This window comes from Anomaloglossus baeobatrachus, chromosome 11, assembly GCF_048569485.1.
Source record: "Anomaloglossus baeobatrachus isolate aAnoBae1 chromosome 11, aAnoBae1.hap1, whole genome shotgun sequence".
Lineage (NCBI taxonomy): Eukaryota > Metazoa > Chordata > Amphibia > Anura > Aromobatidae > Anomaloglossus > Anomaloglossus baeobatrachus.
The window spans coordinates 73,855,106-73,881,334 of record NC_134363.1 but is presented as its reverse complement, the minus strand read 5'-3'; the positions used below and the strand labels follow the sequence as shown (position 1 = coordinate 73,881,334).

The window sequence follows — 26,229 nt, the reverse complement described above, 5'->3', positions numbered from 1 at the left end:
CTTGCTAGAGCCATCTTCAGCACCGCATTGAATTGATACCGCGACAAAGCCAATCCGTCCGCATGTCTAAGAAAAACACCAGGGTAACCGCCGCGCACTTTTAAAAACTCTGACACATGTAACACTGGGCACAACTGGTGCCCCGATAAAGCGAACAACACTACTAAGCGCCCCCGGCCCCTCTGATCAGTCTTCGAAAAGCGAAGCCGACATTCCACTCTATCCTCCCCCAGCATTACATCACCCAACAGCAAACCACCCATCTCTTGCTTAGTCGGGCTGACCAATTCGCCAATACGAAAGGCCCCAAAAAACGCCAGTACAAAAGCTACCGAAAACAACACCCGCTCATAAGGAGACGAACATAACTCCCCTAAACACCCCACTAAACGCACCAACAATGGCAATGACACCGGCCGCCTAGAGTCACGCGACTGAGCCCCTTTCCGAAAACCCTTCATTGCCTGTCGCACCAGAAAATCCTTAGTTGCGTCCCGAACCCCTTGCATCTGGAACAAAAAGGCCAACGCCGCCAACTTGCAACCAATCACCGAAACCGACCTGCCTTCCGAAAAATCCCCACTTATTAACATCAGTACCCCCAATACTCGACCCTTGTAACCCGACTCCATGAACTCCCTACTTTCCAACTCTGCCCATTCCTTCCACACCGCCTGATATCGGCACCAAGTAGCCTCAGACACCGATCTCCGAATTCCCTCAAATGCTATACCGATGCCAGGTCCCACAGCCAGTTCGGGCAAGGTTCTCCCTCCGCGTCCGCTTCCGGCACCAGCTTCCTGAACCTGCAAAACTGAAACCGTGATAGCGCATCAGCCACCTCGTTGTGAATCCCAGGCACATGCCGAGCCACCACGCAAATGTTTAAATCCAAGCAACGCAACACGAGATGCCTTAAATACCCCACAACCGGCGAGGATTTTGCCGACAGTGCGTTGATGGAATGCACCACCGCCATGTTGTCACAATGCATGCAAACCCTTCTTCCAGCAAAAACAGGGCCCCACAACTCCACCGCCACAATAATGGGAAACAATTCCAACAGCGCCAAATTCCTCACCAAACCTGCTTCCACCCAACGCTGCGGCCACTTTCCCACGCACCAGCGCGTTTAAAAAATTGCTCCAAAACCCGTCGCCCCAGCAGCATCAGTGTACAATTCCAGCTGGCTATTGGACACTGCCTCGCTCATCCAAAGGGTCCGACCGTTGTACCGGTCCAAGAACTCCTCCCACACCAACAAATCCCCTTTCATCATTTTTGTCACTCGGACAAAGTGATTTGGAGCTTTTACCCCCGCGGTTGCGCCCGCCAGTCTCCTATTAAATATCCGCCCCATCGGCATAATGCGACAAGCGAAATTCAATTTTCCGAGCACTGACTGCAACTCGCGCAACCGCACCTTCTTGGCCTGAGACAAAAACCGCACCGACGCCTTCAAATCCAACAGCTTCCCCTCCGGCAACCGGCATTCCATTGCCAGTGTATCAATTTCGATACCTAAGAAACATAAAACCGTCACCGGCCCTTCTGTTTTGTCTTTTGCCAACGGAATACCCAGGCTACGCGCGATCCGCTCTAACGTGAACAACAACAAGGAGCAAACCGAAGAGCCCGCCGGACCCACGCAAAAGAAGTCATCCAAATAGTGAATCACCGAATGGACTCCTGCCACCTCCTTGACTACCCATTCCACAAACGTACTGAATGCCTCAAAATAAGCACACGAAATGGAACAGCCCATCGGCAAGCAACGATCCACATAGTATTCACCATCCCACATACATACATGAAAGCTCTCTGGATGCACCGGGAGTAAACGAAAAGCTGCTTCCACATCCGCCTTTGCCATCAGGGCCCCCCGCCCCGCTACCCTTACCAGCTCCAAGGCCCTATCGAACGATACAAAACATACCGCCGACAATTCCGGTGATATCCCATCATTCACCGACAATCCCGCCGGATAAGATAAATGATGAATGAGCCGAAATTTGTTCGGCTCCTTCTTAGGAACCACCCCAAGGGGGGGAAATCCGTAAATTGGAAAATGGCGGGTCCTGGAATGGGCCTGCCATCCTTCCCAACTCCACCTCCTTCTGCAGCTTTTCCTTCACCACCGCCGGATGTTCTTTTGCGGACCTCAGGTTTCCCGGGCGAAACACCGGCGCCTCAGATTCAAACGGAATCCGAAAGCCCTCCGTAAAACCCCGTTCCAACAACTCCGCCGCCCGAACATCCGGGTATCTACTTAAATAGGGAATCATCGCCTCGACCCTCACTGGCGTCCTCCCTTTTTCCAGACCCATCCCCCGCCTTTCCTTTCCCTTTCTTGAAGCACCTGGCCAGAGGGTGGGACCCTCCACATCCGGAACACTCGTGTTTGAACCGACAAGAGGCCCCGAACTTACACTGTCCCTCGTTATACTGCCAACAAGCTCCCTTTTTCTGTCCAGCCGAGGACCCGCCGCTCGCACCCGGGCTCCCGGCACCCCCTCGAAAGGGCTGAACCGGCGCCGTCATTAACCGCATCCACAAAGAAATATCCTTGTGGCCCCACTGGACTCCCGGCCGCAGAGCCTTCCGTTGCCGGAACTGCTCATCATATCTCAACCACCCTAAACCGCCGTATACTCTATACGCTTCCCCTATCGCATCCATATATCCAAATAGGGCGGAACAATGCTCCGGCTCCTTTTCCCCGATCACGCTGGCTAAGATCGCAAAGGCCTGTAGCCAGTTAGTAAACGTCCTCGGGATCAACCTATACCTCCGTTTTTCCTCATCCTCCTTCTCCTTTTTTGTATCACTGGGCTTTACCTTATCCAAATTAAACTTTTCCAAGGGAAGCAGGGAAAAAATTTCCACATACTCCCCTTTCCAAATCTTTTCCCTCACCTCCTTTTTCAAATGAACCCCTAACTGACCTTCAAAACACACATAAATTTCACTCCTCGCCCTATCATCCAAGCGCACAACCTCATCCTCCTTTTCTTTTTCCTTTTCCGCCTCCTTACTTGCGCCCCCGGAAGCCGCCCCACCTGCCTCCTGTCCCGTACCTGCCGCCGAGGTCGGGTCCCCCGCCGCAACCTCGCGCACCGGCGCCTCTGTCCGCACCACCTCCGTGGGGCCCACCCACGCCCCCACCGGAGCCCCAGGCCCAGTCCGACTAACCCGTTCCGCAGACAACCCCTGCAACACCCCCATAAGCTGCCCCCAAAACTCCGGACCCGGTAAACCAGACTGCCCGACCGCACTCGCCCCCAGCGCAACGCGTCCCGCGACGGAACCCCCGCCCCCGCTCGCGCTACCCACAGCATGAAACAGTTCTGTTGTCTGCTCACCAGGCTGCCGTTGCGCCGACCCCGGAACAGCCGTGCCACGATCTTCCTGCTGCCGCTCCGTCCGACCCGCCGCTGCTCCTTCTTCCTCGCTGGAGTCAGATGCGCTGCCGAAATCCTCAGGGGGGACCAGCGAGGGGACAGCCCGCACCTGGCGGCCGTCGACCCCCACGGTCACCGCACCCTGCTCGTCCGGGCGACTCCTGCTTGACCTCTTCCGTTTCTCCCGCCGTGGCGCCCTGCCGCCGTCTTTCCTCGCTGTAGTCGTGCCATCCTGCTGCGCCGCCACTTCTCCTGCTGTCCTCAGAGGGCTCTCTCCCTGCCGACTGCAGGAAGGCCGTGCCGAGCTTGCTCCTCGCCGGGACCCTCCCCCAGCATGCTCCTCGCCGGGGGGGACCGTGACTACCGATCTCCTCTGTGCCTGCGGGCCACCGTACCCCTCCTCCGATCTCCTGACCTCGCCGCGCGCATCCGCTCCCGTCCTCCGTCCTGTAGCTCTCCCCTGCGGCCTGCAGGGAGTCTCCTCCGGCAATCCGGCACGCCGAGCGCCACCCCCAGCCGGCACATCACTGGGGGCTGCCGTCATCCATGCTCCGGTCCGATGCTGCGCAGGCCGCGGATCGGAAGTGGGCCTCGCCGAGGCTCCGCCCACCCCCGACCCACGGGATCTCCGACGCGGATTCCTCCCGGTGGCCGGCTGCTCCCCTAGGTGAGTGGAAGGGCTCCGCCGCTGCTCCGGAGGGTCCCCGCAGGGGCTCCTTGATCGTATTCTCCCCCTCCAGCTGGGGGAGTAGCGCTCCGGTGGTCGCGCCCGCCGAGCACGTAGCATCGGCCCGGGCGCTGGAACAGCAGGCGGCGCCGCTCCAGCCCCACAGACCGCTGCCAGCTGCTGCCTCAGGGCATCCACTCCTAATACCTCAGAGGCCCCCCGCACCATCTCCAGCAGTTCAGCAAGGGCAGCCATGGCAGGAGGCAGCAGTACGTCCTGGGACACAGAGATCAAGCGACGAAAGGGGAGGTGATCAGTACACCCCCCTCTCTTATACCTCTCACAACACCCCACCCCATCCTTGCTCCCCCCCAATCCCCTTACAGCTCCCTTCTACCAATCCTGTACTCCCACATATCCCCCATCCCATGCAAACCCATTAACCCTTTCCTAACCTTGCACCCTCCCGATCGTCATGGGGTCCATTCACCCCTATGGGGCTCACTGCCCTTCTTGGATCCAGTAATCCAAGATAAACTTATTTGGTTCAGATGTTGTCAAGCTTGTGTGGTGGCAACCAGATGAGGTGTATAAAGACAAATGTGTCCTGCCTACAGTCAGGCATAGTGGTGGGAGTGTCATGTTTTGTGGTTGTATGAGTGCTGCAGGCTGTGGGGAGCTACAGTTTATTGGGGGAACCATGAATGCCAAGATGTACTTGAAATGCTAAAGCAGAGCATGATCTCCCTCTTCAGAAATTGGTATGCAGGGCAGTATTCCAACATGATAATGACCCCACACACATCTCCAGGATGACCATGGCCTAGCCAAGGAAACTGAAGGTAAAAGGTGCTGGATTGGCAAGGCATGTCTCAAGACCTAAACTCTATTGAGCCTCTGTGGGGCCTCCTCAAACGGAAGTTGGAGGAGCACAAGGTCTCTAACATCCACCAGCTCTGTGATGTCGTCATGGAGGATGGAAGAGGATCCAGCGGCTCCTGTGAAGCTCTAGTGACCTCCATGCCCAGGAGAATTAAGGCAGTGCTTTAGGGATGTACTCACTTTTTTGCCAGCGGCTTAGACATCAATGGCTGTTGACATATTAGAGTAAATAGAAAACTGTGGAAGGCAATAGGGTCTTACCTGGTAAAATTCTGTATAGGATAGTGGCTCATCTTATAAGGTTGTGTGTCACAGAACCTGTAACAGATACAAATTACAGCTGCCGGAGATGCCTCGGACCCCAAGGCCAGATATAAAGGACAGGAACCAGGAGAGTGGTGTATTTGGTGGCCTTCCTAAAGAAAACGTGTAGAATCACTACCAAAGTCGTAATAAACCGCCTTCATCTACATCCAGCGTAAAGGCTTTTATCATCTATTTTCAGCAGCGCTGATATATAAACACTATTCTCCTGGTTTCTGTGCATTATTTAGAGCAGGGTTCCCCAACTCCAGTCCTCAAGGCCCACCAACAGTGCATGTTTTCAGGATTTTCTGTATATCTTATCTGCAATTTTTGGGTTGGTGTTAAGGTCCAGTCACACTAAGCAACTTACCAGCGATCCCAACAACGATAGGGATCGCTGGTAAGTTGCTAGGAGGTTGCTGGTGAGCGTCACACTGCGACGCTCCAGCGATCCCACCAGCAACCTGACCTGGCAGGGATCGCTGGAGCGTCGCTACACGAGTTGCTGGTGAGCAGCCCCCAGCGCCGCGTGGAAGATGCTGCGCTTGGTAACTAAGGTAAATATCGGGTAACCAACCCGATATTTTCCTTGGTTACCAGCGCACGCAGCTACACGTGCAGAGAGCAGGGAGCAGCGCACACTGCTTAGCGCTGGCTCCTTGCTCTCCTAGCTACAGCACACATCGGGTTAATTACCCGATGTGTCCTGCAGCTACATGTGCAGAGAGCAGGAGCCAGCACTGACAGTGAGAGAGGCGGAGGCTGGTAACAAAGGTAAATATCGGGTAACCAAGGACAGGGCTTCTTGGTTACCCGATGTTTACCGTGGTTACCAGCCTCCGCAGAAGCCGGCTCCTGCTGCCTGCACATTTAGTTGTTGCTCTGTCGCTGTCACACACAGCGATCTGTGCTTCACAGCGGGACAGCAACAACTAAAAAATGGCCCAGGACATTCAGCAACAACCAACGACCTCACAGCAGGGGCCAGGTTGTTGCTGGATGTCACACACAGCAACATCATCGCTGCTACGTCACAAAAGTTGTTCGTTAGCAGCGATGTTGCTAGCGATGTTGCTAGCGATGTTGCTTAGTGTGACGGGGCCTTTAGGGGCTGAACACATTTCTACAGATTCTGGCAATGCCACTTGAGCCTATGAAATTACGCAGCATGCTAATGAAGGTGGGAGGGGGCTCGGATCAAATGTTTGCCCTAAAGGCCCCAAAGACTGTAGAACCCCCACTGCTCACACAGCTTTGTTATGCATACAGTTTATGCACTGACATTACCATAACTATCTCTACTGGTAACATGGAAGTTAAGTACTGCAGCAGTGAGTGTATAGCAGAGCTGTGTTTGCAGTATATACACAGCAGAGCTGTAACCGTGTACTCTGACTTCTTTGATGTTCTGCTCCTTTTCACCTGCTCCTTTTCTCCCGAGACTTGTGCAAAGAGCACTGCTGACTTCAGTTATAATAAGATTAGTCCCTAACCTGGACTCCCCCCATTGCCAGACACCCGGCAAGGCTGACAAGTATACATTTTCCCATACTGCTTGCACTGTGGCTTCTTCTGTCTTGTCTAAGGAAGACTAGCAGCAATATAAATCTGACACAATCACACGACTTATTGCAACTTATGACAATCAGACTGGTAAGGTTATATGTATCTTAAAGGGAATCTGTCACCAGGTTTCTGCTCCCATCTGAGAGCAGCATAATGTAGAGACTGAGGCCCTGATTCCAGCGATGTGTTACTTACTGAGCTGTTTGTTATCATTTTGATAAAGTCAATGTTTTATCTGCTGCAGATCTAGCAGATATACAGAGCTCATGAATATGCTGGACTACTCAACAGCAGGCCAAGTAGTCCTGCAATGATAATGATAATCTACTACTGATTAATCAGTGCTTTCATCAAAACTACACTAAGCAGTGAGAGAAACACTGCTGGAATCAGGATTTCTGCCCCTACATTATGCTGCTCTCCAACTAAGTGGCAAAAACCCGGTTTCAGATTCCTATTAAAAGGAATTATTGGGGGATTCTCAAGGCAGACTCCAAATTTTTGTGACCTAATTTCCCAAACACGACCAGTGATTTTAATGAGAGGCAGATCTCTGGGTGATCAATTGATCCGTAGTCATTATATTCCACCAAAACCTGGACCTGGTTAGACCACAAGATTATTGGTACATTCAGGGTACATGTCCACAATCAGGATTAGTGTTTTTGACACAGCATATTTTTACAGCAGCCAAAACCTTGCATAGTACATTACAAGCACAGTGGATGGGATTTATAGAAATCTCTGGGCCACTGTGCTGCATAAACTGACCTGCCGTGTGGGTTTCATGTCCACAGCATGTCAGTTTCTCATGCGGAGATGCTTGAGTCTCCTGCGCGGAAGAACGCAGCAGACACAGCAAAAATATACTGCATCCAGAACGCCACATAACCCTGTTGGTGGGCACGTACCCTTAGATTAGGTCTTTAAAATTCTGCTGCTACATAAATCCCTCCAAAAATTTAACAAGCCCTACAAGTTATCAAATGAGGGAAGGACAGCATCTGCAGCGAGCTTGTATGTTCTCCCAGGGTTTCCTTCGGGTTCTCCAATTTCCTCTCGCACTTTAACAACATACTGATAGGGAATTTAGATTGTGAGCCCCAACAGGGACAGTGATTCTGATCTATGTAAAGCGCTGTGGAATTAATAGCACTATATAAGTGAATACATTTATTATTAATTATTATTATTATTATTTTGCCAACTGTAAAGCTGCATGAGTGGTGTACCTCTGCTCAAGCACATGGTCTTAATAGCTATATGGGTAAAACCAAATATCTATTTTTTGTGTGCATTGGTGATCACTTAGGGGACATCAGTCCAGGGAGACCTACATCCCTAGCACAACAAGTCCAATAGGAACATGGAGGGAATGATAAACGAAATACATCTAGGTCCAGTGCGCACTTGCCGGCTTTTGCCGCGGATTTCCTGCGGTTTTGCTGCATGTTTCGCTGCAGAAAATGTTCATAACATCTCTGCAGTGAATCACCAGCAAATCCGATGGGAAAAAAAAATGCTGTGCGCACTAGGCGGATTTTGACAGCTGCATGTTTTGCTGTGGGATTCCCGCAGCAAAAACAATTGCATGTCACTTCTTTTCCGCATGTAGCTGCGGGACTTTACTCCATTGACTGCAATGTAATCGTGAAATCCCGCAGGGAATAACGCAGGCAGCAAATTCTGTGCAGTTCATTGCGTTTTCCTGCATTATTCCCTCCGGTATTTCACATATTCGGGACATACTGTTCATCACTGCCTCTATTTTGCAGGGAAGTGATGTCATTATGACAGGAAGAGGAAGCGGAGCAGAGAGTAAACGCACACAGATCACACTCACACAGACATATAGAATACACATAGAAATCAAACGTACATATAAAAATAAAAAAAACAAAAAAAACGTGGGCTCCGCCGTATTTTTACCTTCCAGCCGAGGTAAACACACAGCGGCGGCCCAGTATTCTCAGGCTGGGGAGGGCGAGGGCCATGGTTAATGTGCCCCCTCCCCTCCTGCAGCCGAGAATATCAGCCTGCAGCTGCCCCGGGACTGTCGCATCCATTATGCGACAGTCCCAGAGTGTCCCCGGATCTTCCAGATTGCCGTGATGCGGTGGCAATCCAGGTAATAAGGAGTTACATGGCAGCGGATCGCTGCCATTTAAGTCCAGGCTTTATCATGGCAGTGTCTATGAGACAGCTTTCATGATTAACCCTCCGTGAGTAAAGTGAATAAACACACACACCGAAAAATCCTTTATTTTAAATAAAAGACAATAAAATCCCCCTCTTTCACCCCTTTATTAACCCCTCCCAACACACAGCTCCAGCGTAATCCACCGAGGTTCCACGACGCATCCAGCCGCGACTGACACACTGTACAGAATGCAGACTCGTAACAAGACTGCAGAGGTAATTACAGGTCATTTCTCACGGTCGGTAATGTGAACACACTACCGACCGTGAGAACTGCAGTGTGTCCTCACAGGGACTCTATCTATTGATTGATAGAGGACAGATCAATCTATTGATTATCTATCCCTCTATCTATACTTCTATCTATCTATCTATTCTATTTATCTATCAATTATCTATTTCTCTATCTATATCAGAAGGAGATGACCTTTTTTTTTTTTTTTTTAAATGTGCTTTATTGCATTAAATGCATGAAAACACATGTACCAACCCGCGGAAAAAACGCACCAAAACGAAATAAAACGCATGCGGATTTCGGTGCGTTTTTTTGCGTTTTTTTTCCGCGGGTGCGGAAATCTTTCAGAGCCTGCACAATTTTCTTAAGAAAATTCCATTTTCTAGTGCGCACAGGGGCTTAGTGTGATTGGAATGGTTTCACCATCTATTATATGAGGAGATGGAAATAGAAAAATTGTTCAATGTGAAACAAAATGGATATACTGGATGGAGTCTTTCAGCCATAAGGATAGTAATGAACAACTCTACTTCACAAGTTTTCTTTACCTTAGGCCTCTTTCACACGTACGTGCCTCCGGTACGTGTTTGGCAGTTTTCTCATGTACCGGAGACACGTACACACGTAGACCTATGTATTCCTATGGTTTTGGACACACGTAAGTATTTTCGCATGGAACGTGTGTCCGTTCCGTACTTACGTGTGTCCGTGTGTTTCTCACGGCAACATGTCCGTTTTCTCTCCGGCATTACGGATGTCACATGGAACGCAAACGTGTCACACGTAATGCAAACGGACCACACGGATGTGTTCCGTGTGACACGCACCGGAGAAAAGACGTGTCTGTGAGAAAAAAAAACAAACCTTTACTCACCTTCTCCAGCCCTGCTGTCTCTGCCGCTGCTGTCACTTGCTGCTGACCGCCGCTCATTGAATATTCACTTCACTGCGGCCGGAAGCAGCAGCAGCGGGAAGTCGGCAGGACCGGAGACCGAAGATCAGCCCCACGGAGAGCAACGCCAGGGACAGGTGAGCAGAAAGTTCCCGTTCTCCATGTGTTATCACGGATAACACACGGAGAACACATGTGTGCCATACACATGGCACACCGAGGGCAATACGCACCTTTGACACGTCTGTGAAAAACGTGCGTGATTTTCACGGAAGTGTGAAAGAGGCCTTAGTGAGAGTTTAATCCACCTCTGCCCCACTACTCTTCCATTGCCCTATAAATTCCTTCATTGGCTCTCAATTCCCCAACAAACCCAGGTCCAACTCCTAACATTGACCTACAAAGTCGTTCATAATCTGCCTCCTCAATAGATCCCCAAACTAATCTCCCAATATCATCTCACAAGTCATCTCTGGACCTGACAAGACCTCCACACTCCCCATTATCCTGCAGACCAAGTCCACAAGGGCAGGGTCCTCTTCCCTCTGTACCAGTCTTTCAGTATTAAGCCGGTTTCAGATGTCCGTGTTTAATCAGGTACAAGTCACACGCATGGTTATGGTCATACATGTGTCATACATGTGACATCCTTGTTTGCATATGTGTGACAGGTACCAGAGAAAACACAGGTCTGTAAAATAAAAAGATTGTCCATATTTACCTGTTTTCTTTGGCTCTGCTGTCTCCCGCTCTCACTCATTATATTCATTGACTATTCACCGCACTCAGGACCTGGAAGCTGGAGACTTCAGTGTCGGGAACAGCGCTGGGTACAACACCGCTGAGGACAGCATCGCGGGGACAGGTGAGTATTCTGCAAGTACAGTGACATCCAGGAGGGCATTGGAGTTGCCAATGAACTCTGATGACATCCCTGCGACACCCGCGCTACAGCTTCACGGGTTCATCAGAGTTCATTGGGAACTATGATGAGTCCCTGATGCTGTCCCTGCGAAGTTCTGGCCTCCAGGTTCTCACACACACACACACACACACACACACACACACACACACACACACACACACACACACACACACACACACACACACACACGGTGCTACAAGGTTCTGCATCCCCACAACAATGCAGGGCCTACGCCCTTAGGCACCCAGAACCTCAGTGCCGGTAACACCAAAAACTCAGGTAATCCCAGTTTTCCTCAACAATCCCCCATACAATGGTACCTAGCTAGGGGGATGGCCAATGGATGGCCGCATAGAGGTGGAGCCACTCTAGTCCACTAGTTGACCAGGTGGGAGGGGCAGACTGTGGAGAGAGTCAGTGACTGACGGAGATTGTGGAGGTGCACAAGCTGTCGTGGGTGAACAGTGACCTGGTACCCAGGAAGAAGTGTTTGCCAGTGGAGTACGGTGGAGTACTCCCGGAACTACGCACCGAGGGGGTACAAGACCATAGTACAGCAAGGAGCTTCAAGCCGACCTGTTAACACCTGCACAGCAAAGGGGACCATCAAGGATCTTGCTGACCCTAAAGAATCCGAAGACTTAGTAGCAAAGAGAGAGCCGGGGACAGGACCAGAGACTCCATCCCCACAGGGTTCACGGTACCGTCAGGCAGACAGAAGTGGACAAACCAAAGAACGGGGATCCCCAGTGTTCCATACCATGGAGACCCATTTACCAGAGACATGTGCACACACATTGTGCAGGGAAGGAACGTACCAGAGAACCAGACTGGCACTGGGACGAAGGGGACCTGGAGGCGAAACTGTATGAAAACACGGCCGTATGAATACCAGTATAGAATAACATGGGTACGTGTGGCATCCGTGTTAAAAACGGATGTCACACGTACCTAAAACACGGACGTCTGAAACCAGCCTTAGTATGTTCTTTGTGTGTAAACCCCTTTTCACATGTACAACACCATGGAATCAATGATGCTCTAAAAATAAATATCTGCATTACTTCAGGGATCCTCCTGAGAAATATCTTCTATAGCTTTGTATTATGTTGGTTAAAGGGAACCTGTCACCAGATTTTGGCTTTCTAATCTAAAACTAGCACCTTAAGCAGCGCCTGTGCTGCCTTCCATGAAGTTGCACGTTACCCCTGACCACCCTGTAGACCCCAAAAATATCTTTATAAAATCTCCCACCCTGTATGTAAATTGACCGGTACACTTTTGGGGGGGGGCATCCTAATCTGCGCCTCCTGGCCCTGCTTTCGCCTTCCTCCTGTGCTGATCGGCGTGGATGACGCCTTGGACACCATCCACATAGGTGGGCAAAATCTCCATATTCCCGACTCACGCAGGCGCACTTCGCTCTGCCTTTTTGCGGGCAGAGCCAAAAACATAGGTGCGCCTGTGGTCCATTGGTGCACACGTCCTATTTGGACTTGTTGGTGTTAAACCCAGATTTATATTTTTATTTGTTATCCAGCCCTTTGTTAATTGCATCAATAGTACAGCACTTTAGTAACCCTCTGTGTTTAGGATGGCGGAGTGCAGACCATGTTTCGCATATGGACATGACATCAGTGTGTTTTTGTATTGTATGGCTTGTGTAGGATTCCTCACACCTTTTTCTCCTCCTCCTCTGTGAGGAAACCTCCTCCACTGGTATCAGTCCCTGACTCACTTCTCCTCCTCCCTACACCATGTGCCTGCTGTAATGCCTCCTAGCTGTGGTCACAAAGGAAGTTTCCTCACTTCCCCCGACCCTGTGTAATGTGCATTGTGTGTGGAACGCACGCCATAGCACACACTGTCTGCAGGAGAGCACTGGTGATCGTTGCTGGTGTGCTTGACTCTGGTTTGGCCGATTTCTCTAGGATTATCGTCTCAAGAACCTTTTGACTGTAAGTGGAAATGTGTGCGATAAGATGCTGGCCATCTTTTTACCTGGTGATTGACTTTTTGCATTCATGTTTTAGCTTTCGATGTATGCCTATTTGTCATCCGTGCTGTCCTTCGCTTGAGTTCACCGTTTTGCACATATTTTTATGTCAGTTTACGTTGTACAAGGTAATCATGTCTGCTTATAAGGTCGGTGATAGACTGAAGTCTTGTGAATCCTCACAGCTCACGTTTCTCCTGACTACACCAACACCCCTCATGTGGTTAAAAACTACTAAATTGGGCACCCTGCCGAGCGCAAAAAGGAAAGGGTGTCATTTTGATGTGCAATTTTTGCTGAAATGGTAGCGGGTGTTATGTCACATTAGGCTGCGCACACATCAGCGATATTATTATTATTATTTATTATTGTAGCGCCATTTATTCCATGGCGCTTTACAAGTGAAAGAAGGTATACGTACAACAATCATTAACAGTACAAGACAGACTGGTATAGGAGGATATTCTGCCGCAATGCCGGATCCGTCAGAAAAGCGGTACAGTTCAATACAGTGGAATCGCGGCAAGATAGGGTCACATGTGAACTTATCTTGCTGCAATTCCATTTAACTGTATTGAACTGTACCGCATTTCTGACGGATTTGGCATTGCGGCAGAATACTGCTGATGTGAAGCCCGCCTCTTCAGAGGTGTCAGGGCATCAGAAACCCCACAAAAGGGGGTAAATTCACCTTTAAGGAGAACCTGTCACCAGATTTTTCCCTATTAAACTAAAAGAATCCCCTTCTGCAGCTCTTGGGCTGCATTCTGTGAAGGTGCACCTTGGCCCTGACTCCCCTTCCAGACCTCAAAAATAACTTTATAAAACTTGACCATTAGGTATGCTAATTACCTTGGTTGGCCAGATGGGTGGGCTCATTTTCTCCTCCTGCCTCCCCCCTCCTGCCGCTGATCGCCGTCCTCCCTCTTTGATTGACGTGATGACGCCTCCGTCATCCTCCTTGTCGTATTTTTAAACCTCGTGCCTATGCAGTTAGGTCTGCTCGTGCAGGCGCAGTTCGCTCTGCCATATCGCGGGCAGAGCAGAAAACACAGCTGCCCTAGCTCGCGCCAATGAGTTAAATGCGCAGGCGCGAAATTATGGGCGGGTACGAGCATGGCGCTGGTGACGTCGACGCTTTGCATGACCTCACCAGCGCCATGCTCGTACCCGCCCATAATCTCGCGCCTGCGCATTTAGCTCACCGGCGCGAGGGAAGCTGTTTCCTGCTCTGCCCTCGATATGGCAGAGCGAACTGCGCCTACACGAGCAAACCTAACTGCACAGGCGTGAGATTTGAAAATGCGACGAGGAGGATGATGGAGGCGTCATCTCGTCAATCAAGGAAGGAGGAGGCGATCAGCGGCAGGAGGGGGAGACAGGAGGAGAAAATGAGCCCACCCATCTGGCCAACCAAGGTAATTAGCATACCTAAGTTTTATAAAGTTATATATGGGGTCTGGAAGGGGAGTCAGGGCCAAGATGCACCTTTATAGAATGCAGCCCAGGAGCTGCAGAAGGGGAATCTTTTAGTTTAATAGGGAAAAATCTGGTGACAGGTTCCCTTTAAGGGAAATAATCTAGAGGGGTGAATAATTTTACACTAATATCTGCATAATAAGTTATGTTTGGAGTTTTTATGGTATTTAAATGTATAATTTGGAAATATATTGTACGGAGTACATCAGGGTAATAAGGAGGTTGATAAGGTAATTCAGAAATTCATTAATGGACATGTAGTATGCATTAAAGATATCCTTTATAAGAAAGACCCAGGTTTTCAGGACTGGATTGTGTCCTTTCGCACTTTTCTGAATACTCTGAACCTTTTCTGTGTTCTAAATTTCTTTGGTGGACCTCATTGATGAAATATTCTGGTACAATACAGGCACTTTTCATTCCAGAAGTTCTGTGGCCCTCCCCTTCTCGATTCCCACCATTCTAGTATTTTGCCCCCCAGACTACAATTGTGCAAAAAGAAAGCTATTCTGTTAAGTACTAGAAAGGAATCGTGGAGGACCCTCAAGGCAAATATGTTAATGCTTTCTGCAAAAAGAAGATGTTGGATATCCGAATGGTCTGAAAGTGGTGAACATATTACAATAACCTCTGTCAACTCACCAGAGCGCCTTCCTCCACGTGATAGCTGTGTTCTGTATATAGCTTAAAAAAACTGCAAAAAGGACTTATGGCTTGCTTTCAAAAATGTTTTTCTTGCCACTATTCCATAAAGGCCAGATTTGAGTAATATATGACTAATAGGTGGTCTGTGAACAGATTCTCCCACCTGAGCTTTGGATCTCTCCAGTTCCTCCAGAGTGACCTCTTGACTACTCCTCAAATTAGTGCTCTCCTTGCTTGGGATGTCAGTTTAGGTGGACCGCTATGTCTTGGTAGGTTCACCATTGTGCCATGCTCCTACCAAACTTGTGATGGTGAATTGAACAGTTCTCTGAGATGTTCAGGGTTTGTGCCAAGTTATTATTTACAGTATAACCTAACCCTGCTTTACTCTTCTCCACAACTTTATCCCTGACCTGTCTGTTTAGGGATCAAACAGCATCATATAAACCAAGGAACAAACCAAACATTTTGAGGCTTTCAAAAAGCAAGCTGAGGGCACTCACCATTCCAGTGCAGCTTATTTTATTTTATCTTGACTATATACATAATGGGCAAAAGGGGAGTGAGGGGGGCACAAAGGATGACAGCACTGTTTTGTACCTCAACTTGTGCTTCAACAAATCAACATTTTGAGGCCTTCACAACACAGCTGTAGTACTGAGAATAAATTGCACACAGGTTGACTTAATTTACTAATTAGGTTACTTCTGGGTGCAATTGGTCCCTTAGGAGTTTATTTATTTAGGTGTATCAGACTACAGGGGCTTAATACAAATGCAAGTACCAATCTTCAGATTGAGATTTTTAAAATTAGAAGTTTTGTATCATTTTCCTTTCACTTCACAAATAGTGTTGGTATCACATAAAATACCAATAAACATGAAAAAATGTGCAGAAGTTCATGGGGTGTGAATACATTTTCAAAGCAGTGGGCATACATAGTGCATGTGGAAATACTGTGTGTGCGTGTGTGTGTGTGTGTATATGTATGTATGTGTGTGTATGTGTATATATATATATATATATATATGTATATATAATATATATATGTATATGTGTGTGTGTGTGTGTGTATATATATATATATATATATTTATATATATATATATATATATATATATATATATATATATACAGTGCCTTGCAAAAGTATTTGGCCCCCTTGAATCTTTCAACCTTTTCCCACATTTCAGGCTTCAAACATAAAGATAAAAATTTTAATGTTATGGTGAAGAATCAACAACAAGTGGGACACAATTGTGAAGTTGAATGAAATTCATTGCTTATTTTAAACTGTTTTAAAAAATAAACTGAACGGGGCGTGCAATATTATTTGTCCCCTTTAAGTTAATACTTTGTAGCGCCACCTTTTGCTGCGATTACAGCTGTAAGTCGCATGGGGTATGTCTCTATCAGTTTTGCACATCAAGAGACTGAAATTCTTGCCCATTCTTCCTTTGTAAACAGCTGGAGCTGAATGAGGTTGGATGGAGAGTGTTTGTGAACAGCAGTTTTTAGCTCTTTCCACAGATTCTCGATTGGATTCAGGTCTGGACTTTCTATTCTAACAACTGGATACGTTTATTTGTGAACCATTCCATTGTAGATTTTGCTTTATGTTTTGGATCATTGTCTTGTTGGAAGACAAATCTCCGTCACAGTCTCAGGTCTTTTGAAGACTCCAACAGGTTTTCTTCAAGAATGGTCCTGTATTTGGCTCCATCCATCTTCCCATCAATTTTAACCATCTTCCCTCCCCCTGCTAAAGAAAAACAGGCCCAAACCATGATGCTACCACCACCATGTTTAACAGTGGGGATGGTGTGTTCAGGATGATGAGCTGTGTTGCTTTTACGCCAAACATATCGTTTGGCATTGTGCCCAAATAGTTCAATTTTGGTTTCATCTGACCAAAGCACCTTCTTCCACATGTTTGGTGTGTCTCCCAGGTGGCTTGTGGCAATTTTTAAACAACACTTTTTATGGATATCTTTGAGAAATGGCTTTCTTCTTGCCACTCTTTCATAAAGGCCAGATTTGTGCAGTGTACGACTGATTGTTTGGACAGACTCTGCCACCTCAGCTGTAGATCTCTGCAGTTCATCCAGTGATCATGGGCCTCTTGGCTGCATATCTGATCAGTCTTCTCCTTGTTTGTGATGAAAGTTTGGATAGACGGCCGGGTCTTGGTAGATTTGCAGTGGTATGATACTCCTTCCCTTTCAATATGATCACTTGCACAGTGCCTCTTGGTATATTTAAAGTTGTGGAAATATTTTTGTAACCAAATCCGGCTTTAAACTTCTCCACAACAGTATCATGGACCTGCCTGTTGTGTTCCTTGGTTTTCATGATACTATCTGTGCTTTAAACAAACCACTGAGACTATCACAGAGCAGGTGCATTTATATGGAGACATAATTACACACAGCCTGCACAGACTAAGGCAGGGGTCCCCAACCTGTGGTTCAGGAGGCTCGTGGCTCATGGCTCCATAAGCTGTGGTTCCTGGCTGTCTGCCAGCATGTTGCCTTTAGCATCTTGTCTAGCAAATAGCTATGAAAAGCAGGTCTCAAGATGTTGAATTATGCAAGTTTCTCCACACTAAAGAGCAGTTCTAAATGTCCATATACTAGCCTAGGGGTTTAGAGATAATTTTAAGTACGGTAAGCTGGAGACAAGATACTACCTATCAGAGAAGGTGATTCTGACAGTGTGGTGGGAGCGATTGGTGTGAGAATATTGAATGGGGGTATTGTAGGAACTACTGGATCTTGGTATACTGTGGGATGTCTGTGGAAAAGCTGGTACTGGGGCCTCTGGGTGTCACTAATGTGAGGAGAGCAGGAGCTGGCTATGCCTCACTAGGTCAGAATGGGTTGGGATCACTGGAGTAAGGTCTGGCCATCCCATTTTCTTTACTAACAATTGAAAGCGTAATCTCACTGGAAAATTTCCCCAAGGGGCTCGACGGAAGTATAATGTATGTTTCCTTATCCCATAATTGTCTTAATACCTCACCCTTGTATTTTTCAGCAGATAGGACCACAATGTTCCCCACTTTATCTGGATAACCTTGTAGTTCATTGAGGACCGCTCTTTGTTCATGGGTTGTTATCCCGTTTGCATTCGGTGGTAATTTTTCCAAAGTCCTTACTGACTAATCTGGTAAATATGTCCACTGCTGGATATAGTGACAAAGGGAGGAATTTCGTGGACCTAGGCATGAGTGAATGTGGAAACACACCTGTAGAGGGAGTCTCTTGTTCCCGAAGCAAATCCTCAAGACTCTGAATGGCGTCCCTCTCCACTTGACTGTCGGTCATTGTGTCCCGCTTCTAACGCCCTTGAGAAAATTCCGTTTTCCAGTGCGCACTGCACTGGAAAACGGAATTTTCTCAAGAAAATTCCGCAGGCACTGAAAGATTATCGCACCCGCAGTAAAAAACTGCAGCAAACCGCACCCGAAAACCGCATGCAGTTTGCTGCGGTTTTACCATGGTATTGTTCGCGATATTGCCGCGGTTTTGCCGCGTGTGGGTTGGTACATGTGTTTTATTGCATTCAATGCAATAAAGCACATTGAAAAAAAAAATAATAATTTCCTTCTGAGATAGATAGTAGATAGATAGATAGATAAAGAGACAAATAGATAGAAGAATAGATAGAGAGATAGGGGACAGATCGCTGCATTTCTCCCGAGCGGTAGTGAGTTCACATTACCGGCCGTGGGAAATGCCCTGTGGTTACCTCTGCTGTCTCGCTGCGAGGCTGCATTCAGCAGTGTGTCAGTGTCAGTCGTGGCTGGATGCAAGCATTGCAGGACGTGGATTACGCCGGAGCTGTCTGTTTCGGGGGGGGGGGGGGGGGGGGTTAATAAAAGGGTGAACGAGGAGGCTTATTTGTGTTTTATTTAATATAAAGGATTTTTCGGTGTGTAGGTTTTTCCACTTCAATTACGGGTTGATCATGTCAGCTGTCACATAGACGCTGCCATGATCAAGCCCGGACTTAGTGGTGGCGATCCGCCGCCATTAACTCCTTATTACCCTGTCTGCCACCGCATCACGGCAACAGGAAGAGTCAGGGACACTCCGGTACTGCCGCATAATGGATGCGACAGTCCCGGGGCAGCTACGGGCTGATATTCTCGGCTGCGGGAGGAGGGGGGCATTAACCCTGGCCCTCGCCCTCCCCAGCCTGAGCATTGAAGGTTGAACTAGATGGACCTAGGTCTTTTTTCAACCTAAATAACTATGTAACTATGTAAATATCGGGCCGCCGCTATGTGCTTACCTCGGCTGGACGGTAAAAATACGGCGGAGCCCTCGTGGTTTTTTTTCTATATTTCCGTTTGATTTCTATTTGTATTCTATATGTCTGTGTCTGTGTGTGAGTGTGATGTGTGTGTTCTGTGTCTGTGATCTGTGCGTTTACTCTCTGCTCCGCTTCCTCTTCCTGTCATAATGACATCACTTCCCTGCGGGATTTCACGATTACATTGCAGTCAATGGAGTGAAATGCCGCAGCGACGTGCAGAAAAGAAGTGACATGCAATTGTTTTTGCTACGGGAATCCTGCAGCAAAACATGCAGCTGTCAAAATCCGCATAGTGCGCACAGCATTTTTTTTTTCTTATAGGTTTTGCTGGTGATTCACTGCAGAGATGTTATGAACATTTTCTGCAGCGAAACATGCAGCAAAACCGCAGGAAATCCGCGGCAAAAAACAGCAAGTGCGCACAGGGCCTAAAAAAGTTTTTTTTAGAATTAATTTATGAGCAAAGAAGTTAACATCCTTCAGAGCTGTAAAAAGATGGAATGGATTGGTGGAAGAAAAAAAATCAGACCTGGTGATAGTACCTCCACCTAAGCATCAGACAGTATGCATGTAGATAAATTAATTACATGCAATCAATTCCCATGTCGTTTACTTGTTCCATATGATGGAAGTTGTCGGTTTCTTTGTTTACCTCGTGCTCCGACAGTCTCTGCAGGGGCATTAGAACACTCTGATGCTCCGGAGGAGGACCCATCACCTGACGACTGGGACAAAAGAGATGTGGACCTAGAGCGTTGCTTCTTACTAGGGTGATTGGAAGAACGTCCTCTACTTTGCTCCGCTCTCCATCTATATGCCCTCTGTGTAAAATACTCCAGTGTGTCCCTATTAAACTTTAGTCCCTGGCCTCATTAGCATATTATAAAGAATCTTTAGAAATACTTTTTCTAAAGATCTCTTTATCTATGTAAGGCTGCTTTCACACTACTTTTTTTTTAGCATGCGTCATGAACGTTTTTTTGATGCAAAAGCGGATCCTGTTTTTGCAAAGAAAAACGCATGCAAACGCATCTGTTATTTTGCAGGATCCTGTCACTTTAAGTTTATGGGCGGGCATTGGAGTCATGTGATCGGGAGTGAGGGGAACTGAATGTGAAAGACTGGGAGCCGGCATCTGACAGCTGTGGAGGCTCGTAACCAAGGTAAACATCGGGTAACTTGCTTGGATACCCGATATTTACATTGGTTACGAGCGTCTGCAGCTGCTAGATGCCGGTTCCCTGCACACGTAACCAAGATAAACATCGGGTAACTAAGACCGCGGTTACCCGATGTTTACCTTAGTTACGAGCGTCCTCCGCTCTAAGGCGGGGGAGAGTGGAGAGAGAGGGTGGGGGAGGGAGGTAGGTGGAGGGGGAGGGAGAAAGGGGGAGAGAGAGACTGATCACCCGAGGCTGGTTTCTGGGCATGCTCAGTAGAGCAAGCAGGATCCTGTCTATCAGCATGCCAGCGTTCACATGCGTTTGCATGCTGTTTAGTCAGGATCCAGCAATTTGCAGTATTTGGACGCAGCTCAAAAACGCATGATACCATGCCTGATGAAGAGACCTGAGTAGTCTCGAAAGCTTGCAATTATTACCATCTTTTCAGTTAGCCATTAAAAGGTATCAACCACTGAGGACTCTCTGTTCTTTTAAACAATTTTTTTTATGAATGCACATGAATATATGAATAATTAAGTCCATTTATTTATTATACAGAGATACACAGGGTCGGACTGGGGTGTGAGGGGCCTACCAGGGAACTTGACTCTGGGGGCCCGCACTATATCTACCATAAACGTTTTTATCACTTGTTCATTTTCGCCTTCTCTCACTATAACATGCGCCTTTTAGCAAACTCTACAGTGCGCAAAAGAGACCTGTGTTGTGCCCTGCGCTGTATCAGAGGATTCCTTGCTCAGCCTCATATTTACTGTAGTTAATAATGGAATCTGTGATTTACAATCAGTTGCAGTTTTTCTTACACACGAACATTCTTTGTCCTCAGTAAACCACCAAGTCTATCAGCCAAATAATATTCAAAGAGAAGCAAAACGGTATCCAACATCTTCACATGGAAAAGTTTACTAACGTTAATCCACCGATGCCACCATTTATCCACCATATAGGGAAATCCACTATAAGGCTATGTGCGCACTAGAAAAGTGATTTTTCTCAAGAAAATTTCTTGAGAAACTTCTGGGAGTTGAAGATTACCGCACCTGCGGTAAAAACCCGCACCAAATCTGCGGGAAAAACGCATGCGATTTTGCCGCGGTTTTTCCACAGGTTGGTCCCTGCGTTTTTTTTATGCTGAACAGAAATAAATAATATAGATAATAGATAATCGATAGACAGATAATAGATAGAGGGAAAGATGGATAGATGAATAGATAGATAGATAGATAGATGAGAAAGGCCTATATAACGTCCCACCCGCCTGCATATTCTAAGCTGGCACCCTTTAGTGACTTTCATGTGGCACTAAAGGGTGCATAGCCTTTATTTAGCCAAAAAATAAATAATTAAAAAAAAAAAATGACGTGGGGGTTCCCCCTATTTTTGTAGCCAGCTAGGGTAAAGCAGACGGCTGCATCCTGCAAACCACAGCTGGCAACTTCACCTTGGCTGGTAATCCAAAACAGAGGGCACCCCACGCTGTTATTTTACATTAAATAAATAATTTTAAAGCAAAAAACGTGGGGTCCCCCCCAAATTGGATCACCAGCCAAGGTAAAGCGGACAGCTGGGGTCTGATATTCTCAGACGAGGGAGGTCCACTGTTATTGGACACTCCCCAGCCTAAAAATAGCAAGCTGCATCCGCCCCAAAAGTGGCGCATCCATTAGAAGTGCCAATCCTGGCGCTTCGCCCCAACTCATCCCGTTGTCCTGGTGCGGTGGCAAACGGGGTAATATATGGGGTTGATGCCAGATGTGTAATGTCACCTGGCATCAAGCCCTGGGGTTCATGATGTCAGGCGTCTATCAGATACCTGACATCACCAATCCAGTCAGTAAGAAATATAAAATAGACAACAAAAAAAGTTTTATTTGAAAAAAAAAACACTCCCCACATTCCCTCTTTCACCAATTTATTGACAAGAACAATCAAATCCTGGTCCGGCGTAATCCAATAAGGGGGGGGGGGTCCCACGGCGATCCATACCATAGTCAATGTCCCAGTCCATGAAGAACAGAATGTTCCCCATTGGCTGGGAGAGCAATGCAGTGACCTGAGCTAACATCAATGGGTCAACCCAGGTCACTGCAGGGCATGACAAGTGCTGCTGTCAGGAGGTTAGATGAAATCATTACCTGCTTTGATGATCTCCTGCAGTCCTGCCATCAGCGCTGTCACTGCCTTCTATGCCCGCTGCGTTGTCAGCAGTATCGCGAGAGCCCGTGACGTCACCGCTAGTGACAGTCTCGGGCCGCTCGCAAGACTGGCATAGACAGCAGTGACCGCGGTGACGTCAGGAGGCAGGAGATCATCACAGCAGGTAATGATCTCATCTCACCTCCTGACAGCAGCGCCCGTCATCCCCACGGCTGCACGCACTGCTGTGTGTCAGTGTGTGCCTGCGCCGCAGCGTGACAAGCTGCCGATACTGCGGGCAGACACTGACACTGCAGGGCAGGTAGCAGCGGGGCTGAAGCGGGACACCGACTGCACGGGCACCTGGAGGTCACACGGAAGTGCTTCTGTGCGGCGTCCAGGGAGTGTGACGTCTGTGTTTACTCTTCTCCGCTTCCTCTTCTGTCATAATGACATCACTTCCTGCAAAACCGCAGGCAGCGATGTACATTACCGCAGGTAAATCGCGGCTATACCGGGGGTATACCGCACATCATTTGCTACCTGCGGTATACCCCCGGTATGTCGCGATTACATTACAGTGAATGGAGTGAAATTCCGGGGGTATACCGCAGGTACCTGCGGAAAAGAATTGACATGCACATTTTCTCGAGAAATTTTCTCAAGAAAATCTTCACAAAGAATTTTCTTGAGAAAAAAACGCAGCGTGCGCACAGCTATTTTTTTTTTCCTATAGGTTTTGCTGGGAAATGTCTGCAGAAAGATTTCAAAGATTTCTCAAGAAATTTCCGCAGCAAAACCGCGGGTAAATCCGCGGGTAAAACGGCCTAGTACGCACATAGCCTAAGAGTCAGTATGTGGTGGTGTGAAGCATTTCTCAAATTATCTGTACATGTCCCCGCTGAATTGTAAAGCGCTGCAGAATATGTTGGCGCTATAGAAATAAAACTTTATTATAACTTTATTATTACTGTTGTGAATACATTTTCCAGTTTGGGGCTCCCTCTTGTGGTCAGTGCTGGTGGTGCAGTTGATTTGTGGAGTGAAAGCAACACACCTGTGGAGGACTGGCAATCAGGCATTTCTGATTGGACTATATAACTGAGCAGTTTCCTCCTGTTACTTGCCGGTTCTCAATGGATATCATGTGTGTTAAGGACATTCTGAACTCAGCCCTGCTCACTACCAGAACTCTTCTCAGATAAGTGGTCTTGTACTTCTACTTTTGTTTCCACTTTCTTGTTGTTTTTTTACTTTGATACTATGATTGATTCCTCTTTTGCCTGTGTGGAGTTCTTGGTGGAATTGGATCATTCCCTGCTGGGAGTGTCTGTATACTTAGCTCCATGATTCTGCAATATCTTTTGTCATGCTTGGTATTAATTTAGTCCCTCATCTATATTAGTGTTTTTGGATCCCAGTAACATCTGAGTGCTGAACTAGTGGGGGAGAGGCTGTGTGACCTTAGGGTTTTTCCATATCAGTCGTGCTGGTATTTATTAGGGTTTTTTTTAATGCTGCAGACAGTTGTTCTTTCCTATCCTTTCCTATAAAGATAATTTGGGCCTCACCTTTGCTGAATTTGTTTTTTTCTAGCTTTGTATTGTGTTTTCCTGTATCACCATAGTCTTTACATGTGGGGGGCTATCTATGTCTTTGGGGATTGCTCCGAGGCAAATTAACTTTCTTATATCTATCTATAAGAATATTTAGTTCTCCGGCAGTGTCGAGACGACTAGGTCATCGTAGGCTCATCCCACGGCTACTTTTAGTTGTGTGTCAGTATTAGGTCTGCAGTCCGTTAAGGTTCCAGCCACTGTATTACCTTTTGGGTTTCCGCATTTTTTGATCCTCCTCGGTCCCTGAATCATAACACATTACCCTCCAATACACTCTTCCATTTGGAGACTCTGGTGAATATTTGTCTTCTCATTCCATCCTCACAAATTTACATATGGTAATTAACAGGTAATGATCGGCCACCAGTGTCTGTAATGGATGTGAAGAGCCCTTCTGTGGGGACAGAGGCCCTCTAAAAGCCTCACTATGGTTTTCAAACTAGTTTTACATGTTGGATAAACCCTTTACTAGTCCTGTATATTCTGACAATACAGCGTCATAGGCAGATCAGGCTTTTTTTTTTTTTACATAAACAGTATTTATACTGAAGCCCCCTGAAGAGTGATTGCATATAGCCTAAGATACTGACACTGGAGGTACAGGATGCTGTCACTGACGCTGGAGGTACAGGATGCTGACGCTGGAGGTACAGGATGCTGACGCTGGAGGTACAGGATGCTGACGCTGGAGGTACAGGATGCTGACACTGGGGGTACAGGATGCTGACGCTGACACTGGGGGTACAGGATGCTGACGCTGACGCTGGGGGTACAGGATACTGACGCTGACGCTGGGGGTACAGGATGCTGATGCTGGGGGTACAGGATACTGACGCTGACGCTGGGGGTACAGGATACTGACGCTGGGGGTACAGGATACTGACGCTGACGCTGGGGGTACAGGATACTGACGCTGACGCTGGGGGTACAGGATACTGACGCTGACGCTGGGGGTACAGGACAAGACCTTTGGGGTACAGGATAATTACTCTGGACACTCGGTTATTTTCCCCAGGACCCAGCTTTTCTATGTTCTGATAGCCATCTTTTGTTCAGCACCCAGCTTTCCCATGATATCAGAGAATGGAAAAGCTGGGAGCTGGGGAGCTGAGGACAAGATGGATATCAGAACATAGAAAGGCTGGCTGATGAGGAAAAGAGCCTCTTTCTCTCAGCTCAGCACCCAGCTTTCCCAATCCCTTCCCATGCTCTCACTGCTGCTATCCCTCTCTCCCTAATCACTACTGATATATGGTTACTGTGTGGACTTCACCCACGTCATGCAGTAGGGACTGGTGCATACACCCTGCACCCCCATATCACACACACCCAGCACCCTCATGCCCTGCATATCTCAGGCAGACTGGATGTACCCCAAATTACACCTCTCTCAAACACACTGAAACCGCATGTCCCACACACACAATATCCCTTAACACCCCTGTCAGTCTGGACCCCCCATATGCCACTTATCCTGCCCCCCATTCCTCATTACCGAGCACATCTTCCTCGGTATCTCTTGCCCGGCTCCTCCCACACGGTCACATGAGCATGACATCATGGCAGGTCCTGGCTGCTAGACCACCACATGCAGTTTCTTCTTCTCAGAAACAGCTTCTGCTCTGCCCCTGCCGCGCTGACTGCTCATAAGCTCCGGGTGCCCCTCCAGGTCAGGACCGCCCCCTCTGCCCCCCTCTGTACCTATTGGCACTGTCATAATCTGACTGCTGCATACAGTGTCATCACCTGCGGTGGCTGCCCGACGGTTTGCTTTCAC

General features: G+C 47.8%; 1 protein-coding gene across 2 annotated transcripts in view; it reads left to right on the top strand.

The window, feature by feature from the left end:
• Positions 1-12,853: 12,853 nt before the first annotated feature.
• The window catches only part of LOC142256055 (uncharacterized), a 59,302-nt gene continuing 45,926 nt past the window's right edge, over positions 12,854-26,229 (top strand). For both annotated transcript variants that reach the window (XM_075327557.1, XM_075327556.1), the window contains exon 1: positions 12,854-13,031. The gene's annotated coding sequence lies outside the window, so the exon portion shown is untranslated. The remainder of the gene's footprint in view (positions 13,032-26,229) is intronic.